At 48.9% G+C, this 10,222-nt stretch overlaps 1 protein-coding gene across 1 annotated transcript in view; it reads left to right on the forward strand.

Moving 5' to 3' along the window:
• The first annotated feature begins 3,443 nt into the window (after nt 1–3,443).
• The window catches only part of PTPN14 (protein tyrosine phosphatase non-receptor type 14), a 169,401-nt gene continuing 162,622 nt past the window's right edge, over nt 3,444–10,222 (forward strand). The window contains exon 1 of the mRNA XM_019635452.1: nt 3,444–4,017. The gene's annotated coding sequence lies outside the window, so the exon portion shown is untranslated. The remainder of the gene's footprint in view (nt 4,018–10,222) is intronic.

Raw genomic sequence — 10,222 nt, forward strand, 5'->3', positions numbered from 1 at the left:
GGATGTATCCATATGAAAAAGTCATCAAGTTGAATGTATAATTAAGATTTGTGCTTTTTATCAAATGTGAATTATATATTAATAAAATGCTGTCTAATACACACACACACACGCGCACACACACACACACACACACACACACAGAGGATGCCAAAAATGTATACACATTTTAAGAAAGGAAAAAACTGTATTAAAATTGTAATACTCAATATATACTGATAACAAAATATGAATACAAGTCATATTTGACTTCTGCAATTACAAGAGGTGCTCAAAGTGGTTACCACCAGCATAATTTTAATAGTTTTTTTCCTTTTCTCTCTCTCTCTCTCTCTCTCTCTCTCTCTCTCTCTCTCTCTCTTTCTCTCTCTCTCTCTTTTTCTCTCTTTCTCTCTCTCTCCCTAGACCCAGAAAATAAGATGAATAAGATATGGGCGCTGTGGATAGAGATGTGTATTTTGAAAAAAGTCCCCATTTTCGTTCCCTTCATTACTGTAAACTGTCAAATATCCTTTTAGGAATTGTAATTAGACTGAGGGTAAAAACAAATAAATTAATAACAATAATAAACATAACTTAAAAATTTGTAGAAGGCCCCTAGAGACCATCAGTTTTCCTAAGAAAGCCTGCTTACTTTCCAGTTTGCTTTGATTGGGGGAACTTATTTTGTGTTGCTTTCAGTGATTTCAGTGTTTTGAAGGTAGAAATTCATAAATTAGTGTGAGGCACATATCAGAGGTAGGAGGAATCATGGAGACCCATGAGATGCTGCCTGGGTTTGTAGTTTGAATCAGGCTTAGAACAAGTTGAAATATTTTGGAGGATATTTAATATGGACAAGTTCCTAAAATTACAACGCTTTGAAGTTCAAAGTAAATGTGTAGTGATGTGTTTGGGACCAAGCTCCTGCTCAGTGTGATGCTTATTAAGGAGACATGAGTGTGATGCAAACTTAGGGAATGGGTTGTTGTTTTTGTTTTTTTGAAAGAAGCTTGTGATTAGCTTTTACATATTTACCCCGAGAATGAAAGGTGTTTTTCACTTCAATTTGGACTTCCTACTTAAAAAAGATTCTTTGCCTTAAACTAAAATAATATTGCACGTCAACTGTAATTGAAAAAAAAATTTTTAAATTAAAAAAAATAAAAATGAAAAATATTCTTACTTGCATTGCCTTTCTGTGATCTATTCTAAAGAAAGAGAAGTGTGGCTGGTCAGATGTACTTTATGGGCTTTTATATTAAGTGTGTTTTTTAATGGTTAGAAGTAAAATGATTTAAATGAAAAATGAGTCCACAGGGTTCGTACTAAATCTTAGCTTTTTTTCCTCCATTGAACACTCAGCAACAATCCCAACACTCATTTTTGATTCTGAAGGCAGTGTGGAAACAGTTCTTTCACTAAGACATCCTGGCTCTATCGCTTAGCTTCCTCCATAGGCATGCCATCTGCCTGGAGGAGTACACATTCGTCCAAGTTCAGACCTGGAAAAGACCCCAGAGATTAATTAATTCTACCAAACTCTGAACCTCATGTCACACTCCACTTAAGAAATGAACTCAGGCCTAGAGGTGAAGTGGCTTGCTCGGGGTCACACAGCTGGTCAGAGGCAGAACCAGAAGTCGTGTCTCTGTGAAAAGTGTTCTGCTTTTTTTCTGTGCCACACTTGCCTTACCTCGCTGTGCTGTGCTTGTAGTTTGGTATCGTAGTGATTTTAGAACAATACAGAAATGCCACTTCCTTTCCTCTAAGATCCCCCAAAGAGGCCTCTTATCTGGGGGCTCAGAAGAGAAAAGCAGGATCTCGGGTTTTACCTGCCTGGGGAGCCTGAAGGTTTTTCCGTATCTTTAATCTTAATCTTGTTTTGGTCAAATTTTGAAGAGATAAGTAGCTGGCATTTTTTGGCCAGACAGACTAAGCTCCATTATCCTATGTGACTAGCTGTGTGACCCTTGGTGAGATAGGTTAAGTTCTTCAACCTCACTTTCCTCATCTAGGAAATGGGGATACTATATAATAGAGCACCAAATGCTTTCCACACTTCCTGGACCACAGCAAGGCACTCCCTCAAGTTCTTTGGAAATCCAGCAAGTCCACATTTGAAGATATCTAGCTAGTTCCTTGAAAGTCTGAGAAACAGGTCTTAATTCCTTCATACTTTTCCTCCTATCCCTTTAGGGTCTTCTTTACTTAGAATTCCGGAGACTGGTAAATGCTCAGAAAGGTGAGTCACCACAAGTTTGCACAGGACGGAAACACCAGGCTTTGCGTTTGGGTTTCCCGCTCTCTTTCCCAAGGGGTCCAGAATTTTTGAGAGTTGTGGGACACTCAAGTAATTTGGAACAGTATCTTGCGACAATGCCTTTCAAGGACCTTAAGGAAGGCTGAAAGGCCTGGGCTTGCGTCCTAGTAAGATAACAGACTCCTAAGTCATGTTTTCAGTAATGCAAAAGACCACAGAAACGAAGGCAAACCCTTTAATTTTACAGGTACAGGAGCCAAGGCTTTCAGGGTCTGGAATCCTCCGTCATCCACTCGGTCACCAGCAGGGCAGGGCCTAAAACCCAGGCTCCCTCTCCAGGCTTGGGGCTTTTTCCATCATACCAGCTGCGGCTCATTAACTCCACCTCCGAAAGTGCTAAGGAAGTTCCCTCCCAGTGCCTACCCAGGCTGGGTGGGGCGAGTCTGTGGCATGGAAAGAACCGGGAAAACGACATATTCCAACTCCCAGCATGCATAAACTGCTTTGGCGATTCCAGGAGCGAGGGTGTGTGGGGGATGGGGTGGATGGATCAAGACTCCAGGTCCAGTCCCCTGAAGTTCCGGGTGTCCCGGAGAGAGGTCTCTGTTCTGACACTGCCTGCTCGGTGAGGCCACCTTCCTCTCTCTGGTCTACTTCCCCTGTGCGGTGGCTGCATGAGGGCGTCCCGCTTGGAGCGTTCCCCAATATAGGATGTACTGTGCTTGCTCCAGGACGGAGTGGGTCAATTGCTGCCGCTGTCCCAACACTGCGGTTTTCCGAGGTCTAGGTGGGATTTTTCCGCCTTCCCGCCGGGAGCAGCACGAGGTTGGCATGGCTGTGGTCGCTTTTCCTTCACTCCAGCGACTTTTTACTCCAGGGAGTGTATCCTGGTGTCCCTCCTCAGCCCTCACCCTTTCAAACTGCTTTCCAAACCTACCACGTTAAAAGTGCGCGACTTCTCTCGGGCCTGCAGAAGGAGCTCCTGCAGCCCGACATTCCTCGGATTCCAGCGCTGTGACGTCCCCCAGAGCCGCGCGCCTTCAGCGGGGGAGCTCGGGCTCCACGTCTCCGCGCTCCCCGCACAGGCGCGCCCCCGCACAGGCGCGCCCCCCGCACAGGCGCGCCCCCGTCCCGGGCGCATTCCTCCCGCCCCCGGCCGCGCGCCCCGCGCTCCCTCCGCCTCCCGGCCCCCAGCGCCGCCGCCGAGCCGGGCCCGGGGGTGGGGGAACCGCGGCTGCCGGCGCCTGCTCCGTCCCCTCCCACTCGCACGGCCCCTTCCTCCCTCCTCTCCCTGCTGCTCGCGTTTCCTGCCGCTTGGGCTCTCCCGGCCCGTAAAAGTTCTTCCCAACTTTTCCTCCCCGAGCGGGCTCAGCGGGCGCAGGCAGAGGGCAGGTTGCTGCGCTCCTGCTCGCTCAGCTGCCGGTCCTCCCGGCTCCGGTGCTCGGGGAGCGGCAGACACAAAGTGGCCGCTGGCCGTCCTTCCCCCCTCCCACCTCAGCCATCCCGTCCGGCCTCATCTCCTCGGCACCCCTCCCGCGGGACAGCCCCGGGCTTAGGTGGCTGTCCTCTCCTGCTCCGTGCGTTCCTGCGCGGACTCTCGCGCCGGGATCGCAGCGGAAGCCTCCCTCCCCTTTCGCCTCCTCGGGCTCCTACCCTCCGCCCCTCCTCCGCCAGCCACTGGAATCAATTCCTTGGGGAATTGGGGCTCTGCCGCCGCGGCGGAGGACAGCCTTGCCGTGCGGAACTCCGGGGCACCGACGGGGCCATGTAAGCAGGTAAACGCCGTCTGGGGCGGAGGAGTCCGGCCGGAGGTTGGGGGCCGCCTCCGCGACCCGGGCGCCTTGCCGATGACTTGGGCAAAGGCTGGCAACGCCAGCTTGGGATCGGCGGCCCGGGACGCGGACTGGGCAGCGAGGGCGCGAGGTGGCCGGGCCGCGGGAGTTCTCTGTCGCGGTGGGTGCCTCCCGCGGTGAGGCGCACAGCTCGTCTGGGGAGTTAGGTGGAAGGTGAGCGCTGTCTGGCGAGTTTGTGGCTAAGCCCACACCCTCGCCCCCTCCTCCTCATTCCTTTCTGCTTTTGGGGCACCTGAGGCGGCCTAGAAAGGGCAGCCGGAGATCCCCAGGGACTGGGGACAGGAGGATGAAAGAAGACGACATTGCCGTTGCTCCAGCGGGAGAGGGACGCTGCTCCCCGATCCTCCTCTGCTCCCTTCCCCCCGGGGGGACAGGATCTTAGGAGAGGGAGTTTTGATGGCACCCCTCCTCCCCCGCACGCAGCCCCAGCGGTGCCACCAAACTCCTGGGCTCTTAGCCCTTACTTGGGTGGTTGGGCTGGCGCATAGGGAACGTCTGTGGCCACATAATTTCAGAACAGGTCTCCACCTCAAACTTTCAAGGTTCCGCGTATTAACAAGTTCTGAGGGTGTTGTTAATACACTCTCTAGACCCTTTTCTTCCTGGAATGACCCCTAAATCTGGATTTTGAATACCTAGTCAATAGGCTTTTCACCTTTTTGAGGACGCCTCGGTGAGGTAGCGCTGCCCCGGAGTCCGTTTCCCTTCCGCTTCCTTGGGTTCCTGTCCCCCCCAACCCCCAACCCACCTACAATTTAAGGAGCTTGTGGGGTTTGTCCAGGAACTGGCTGGCTGTCGCAGGCTCTTTGTGAAGGTGAGGAATCTCCACACTGCAGGCTGCCTACGTGGTTAGAGGGTTCTCACCCATGTGTTAATTTCTTAAAATGGATTGGTTCACTCATTCATTCAACAAACGTAGTATTGAGCTGCTACTTTGGGCTAGGAACAGGGGAGACAAAGGTGCTACAAGAAGGTCTTAACTGTAGCCCCTTGGATGAAACCCACAGGTTGGTTGGGAATTGCAGGGTTGTGAGAGCCTGGGAAAGCGTGGTCCTGAAGGTGAGGGGGTGAGGTGTGCTCAGAACTCACCTGGAGGAGCCAGTGATTTGGAGAGAGCATTGCAGGGAGCGGAAACAGCTTGTGTAAAGTGAGAGTCATCCAAAAAAAGTGAACAAAGAGGTCACACCTCTCTGGGGGCTGAAGGGGGATTTATGACCAGGTTGGTACAATAGAGAGCATTTTTTTTTAATATATCAGAAATGAAACTGGGAACATGTTACCCACTTATCAGAACCAAGTATCTTCCAGAGGAGCACAGCCTCCTTTTGGACACACCTCCATGCCTGATGGCTGTTTCTATAAGGAGTTGCAGCAGCCGACCCTCTAAATTTTCATTGGCACTAATTGACCCATGCCTGTTTTTATTAAATGGTATAGATTCTCTTTTAAAGAGATGCTTGACTGCCATAGGTGATAAAGCTGCAGCATCCGGACCCTTGTATTAAAGTAACCTTATCTTTGGATGGGGGTGTTACAAGCTTGTGTCATAGCAGTGATAGCTCTCATGCGAGGGATATGAACAACGTGGTGCCCTTTTGCCTGATTTGAATGGGTGGCTCTGATACGCAGAATGAGTTGATATGTGTCCCTGTGTTCGTCAGAGTATGCTCTAGTTTTAAAAGTCACGATTGCTTCAGCACGGTTGTAAGGACTAGTTTGCGTTCCTCTGGAACTTGATAAAAACGGAGTATCTTCCAGCGGGTTGTTGGAGCCTGATGGTCCAGGACTCAGCAGATCCTGCCTAGAAAAATTCCTTCTAGTGCAGTAGCATTCTCTGCGTGGTTTGCCTTTCAAGGGTGCCTCTGCGCTGGGCTGAAGTGGTGGTGTAGTATTTTTCACAGCGGCTGAGTCCTGGCCGAAGTGGCAGAGTTCCAGCTGTGGGTGACCTCAGGCCATCAAAGTGGGAAGAGCACACTGACTCCCTACAATTTTGGGGGTTTATCCAACTCCCTTCACAAATACCGTATCTCAGGAACAGCCCCCTGACAGGAGGTTTCCAGAAGATATGGGGCCCGCAGGAGAGAAATGGCTGAAGAGAAGCTCTTTCTGGCTAATCCCACAAACCTTCCCAGCTTCCATCATTGGTTTAAACAGTTGTTATTATTAACACCTGAGTTATTCAGGTTTGTGCCTACTGTGTGGCATGGACGGCTGTCTTGGAAAGAACAGTTAGACTATGTTAATATGGAAGAACCCAACAAATTCTGAGAAAAATGAGATTTTTTAGGAGAATTCTTTTTTTAAAGATTTTTATTGGGGAATTGGGGGGAGGGGAATAGACAAGTTGCTGTCCTTTTGTTCTTCAGTCTAGTTGTGGAGGACATCGCTTCACTGGCCCAAGTTGGCACCATCATCATTGTGCTCTTCCCGGGCGCGCCGGCTTCTGGATGGCGGCTCACGGCAGCTGCTGGCCGCTCCGGCTGGCTGCTGGCTACTCACGGCAGCCCAGCTCCAGGTTGAGCTGTTGTTCAGCATCTTAGCTGTAGAGGGCAGTGTCACTGGCCCTCATATGTGGGATCCGAACCAGGGCCCTCTAGCATCCCAAGCCAGTTCTTAACCAACCGCCACTGGGTCAGCCCTAGGCTAATTCTTGCTGGTCCTGAATGGAGGGGCCAGGGGTCAAGAACTATAAGGAATCCGCCCCCCCACCAGTGCTTTCCTGCCTTAAGGGTTGATGTTTTTTTTTGGTCTTAAAATGGGAAACAAACAAACTCTTTCACTGCACATTGTAGCCCACCTGGGTTCCATATTCTTGTCCTTTTTCACCTCCTGTCTTGCATTTGAGCTTATGTAGTCACCAAGCGCCATGTCTTTTTCGAACTCACTCTAAGCCTCAGAATGGTGCTGTGCACTTGGGTAGAGATACTGCAGGGGAAAGAGATAAGATGAAATACTTAATTAGCCATTAAATTATTGCTGCTTGTGCTAATTAAAAAAGAACAAGGGAAAACAAATAACTTTTGGTAAAAAAGGTTAACATTCATGTCTAAAATAGGACTTTGTGATCCCTTCTTAGTAATTTATCCTGTCTGAGCCCCATGGAGGGCTTACTGAGTGCCCGTGGGGTGGGGCTGAGCGTGGCAGGTTCTGCAGCTTTTCCAGCTAGCAGCGTGTTAAGCCGGGGAACGAGGGGTGAGAGTTCGAAATGTACCTGGGTTTGAATTCCAGCTCTGCCATTTTTTAGCTGCGTGACGTTGGGCGAGCTTCACAGCCCTTCAGAGTCTCAGTTCTTTTCATCTACACATTGAGGCCAGTAGTATCTAACTTGGCAGAATATTGGCGGAGAACTCGATGTCATGCTGTGTGTCTCCCCCTCTTAACATAGTGCCTCGCACAGAGTAGGTGTTGAGTCAAGGATGGCTATTTATGTGTTCTAGGAGTCCTGTGTGGCCATGAATGTGCCCTTTGTGTCACTTCCCCCCAAGCAGCCTGCATTCACATGTGTGCCAATATACACATAAAGCTTTGTCTTTGACTTTTTTTTTTTTTTTTGGTCTATTGGCTCAGAGCAAATGTGTTGGCTGGCAGCTGCCATGTGGCCCCATCCTATAGGAGGAGGTTGAGAGTTATAGGACCAGGCAGTAGGGGAGGCTTGAGGAGGGAAAGCCACTTAGAGAAGGGCTGAGAAAAGGACCCTTTTGTCTGTGCACTACTTACTATAACAAGGGTCTAGCGCTAATATAAGGATCTTGGTATTTCTGATATAAGGATCTTGGTATTTCTGAGGTCGAAATCCGGTTAATTAAAGAAGGTCCAAATAAATCTGCCTCCCTTTATTTAGCAAGAGGGCAAATGAAAGCGGATCTTCACAAACGAAGGTCTTTGCAACCTTGATTTCCTTCCTGGAAGCCCAACTTCAACCCCTCTAGTGGAATGCCAGCCTCAGGTCCCTTGAACTTTAGTGTTGCCTTTCATCTGAGAAGCCGAAAGTATTTGACAAACATTAACTCCTTGATCTTCATATCATCCTTCCCAGGAGGAGGGGATGTTAGAAGAAAGGAATCGCTCAGAAAACATCAGTAGGGCGGGTGTGTCGTATGTGTTCTTGGAGTGGAATGGATTGTCATAGCCAAGAATTGGTTAAATCCTGCGTGCCGTTTGCATGCAGGCCAGATCATGAGGGCGTCCCTTCGAGAGGTCATGGGGAGAAAACCCAGGAAAAATGCAGGTCCGGCTGGGGTTTCTACAACGGGACGGGAGAGGAAAGCCACGACGCCCAGACCAGCCATACATTGCATACATGCTGATTATGAAAATAAATACTCTCTGAATTATTTATACTTCTGAATGAAAGGATATGACGCAATGCTTGGGGATAAGAATTAGAGTTGTGGATGAAAGAAAGGTAATGGTGATTAAGTACCTTCTTGTGGAATAGGGGTGGCTATGCGTCTCAGTTGGATTATAAATGGCATATTAACATTGTTTTAATTTCCTTTCCCTTTTTCCTGTTGGTTCTATATTCCTTGGCGTGGTTTTGTTTCGCTCTCCTATCAGGCTTTTGTTTGATTTGCTTCATGGTCTTTGCTATTGGGAAAAACATATTGTGGCCATTCTTAGATCAACCTTGTGTGTAAAATTTGATACGTGGGTGATTTAGCGTAGTTCCTTAAGGGACTAAATTAGGCCCAGCTCAAGGGTTTCATCCTGAGCCTGGTCAATGAGCTTGACTCAGAGGCCGATTGCATATCCTGTAACTCTAGGTGGCCATCCCATAAATGCTTGTTGTTGGTCAACAGGGAGGTGTCTGGGGAGAAAATGAGAAAGGGATCCGCTGGTGCTATGGCATCCTCTGAGAGGCAGAATATCCCCTTCATGTTTGCGATGCTTGAGATTTGAGTACTGAACTATATATATTCCTAAGTGAGCAAGCTTTACTGTGTAGGCCACTGACTTGATCTCACGTCCCTCACGGGTTTTTAGCCCCCCGGGGAAAAGTCACTCAAGTGTTGAAAGTTAGCGAACTTTCCTAACGCGTATCGTTGTGCAAAGTGTATCCTTGACTAACAACTTCATTTCCTCAAGTCTTTGGACATCCTTCTTCCCGGATGTCTTTCTTTCACACTCTGTTCCCCTCAAGTAATTGGGGCATCAGCTAAGGCTACAGGCCTCAAACCTGGCCAGGGAGCATCCGATTGACCTGGAGGGCTTGTGAAAACACAGGCTGCTGGTCCCCACGCCCACCTCAGCTTCCGATTCTGCAGGTCTGGCGTGGGGGCTGAGAATTTGGAGCTCTGGGTGATGCTAATACTGCTGGCCCTTGACCAACTGCATTTCGAAAATCCTGGAGCGAAGGAATCTCGTTTTGGTCCATCCACCCCTGTCCTCAGGTGTGGTATGGGAGTCAGGTAAGTTTTTCACTGCGTTGGTTTGAACGATTCTGTCCCTGGTTGTTGTAGAGCTCCAGGGAAGCTGGGAGTCACTGAAGGGCCACTTGTTCCCACCCAGACCCCTGGAGAGCATGGATTAGATTGTTTCCATTTTAGTGGATTTGCTTGGTTATCATCTCCAATCCAGACCCCCTCCACTTGGTTCCCAACAGTTGGGTTTATCTGGTAGTTCCATCCATCTGGGTATCGGGTATACATGCCAAAGTCTACGTGTCTAAATTGAACTCACTAGTTTCTTGCTCTTAATCTGCTGCCTCTGTTTCCTTGTGTTTGTTCAGTGACTTGACCTGCTGAAGCCAGGCACTTGGAGGCCTCTTCATGTCCCTCCTTCTTGCCCCCCCCCCCACCTTACCCTCAAACACCAATAACAAACCTAAATCAGTCCTTAGATCCTTTGAGTTTTCATCCTAAAGTATCTTTAGTTTGCTCCTTGCCCTTCATCTCCACGGTCTCTCGGGATTGTCGGAGCGTTTCAAAGCCTGTCTTTTATATAGTCTTCATTTATTTTCAGTTAGTTTTTTTTTAAAGATTTTTATTGGGGAATTGGGGGATGGGAACAGTGCTGGGGAATTGGGGAACGGGGAACAGACAAGTTGCTGTCGTTTTGTTCTTCAATCTAGTTGTGGAGGATGTTGCTTCACTGGCCCAAGTTGGCACCATCATTGCGCTCTTCCCGG

The sequence above is a fragment of the Hipposideros armiger genome, unplaced genomic scaffold (genome assembly GCF_001890085.2).
Source record: "Hipposideros armiger isolate ML-2016 unplaced genomic scaffold, ASM189008v1 scaffold_22, whole genome shotgun sequence".
Classification (NCBI taxonomy): domain Eukaryota; kingdom Metazoa; phylum Chordata; class Mammalia; order Chiroptera; family Hipposideridae; genus Hipposideros; species Hipposideros armiger.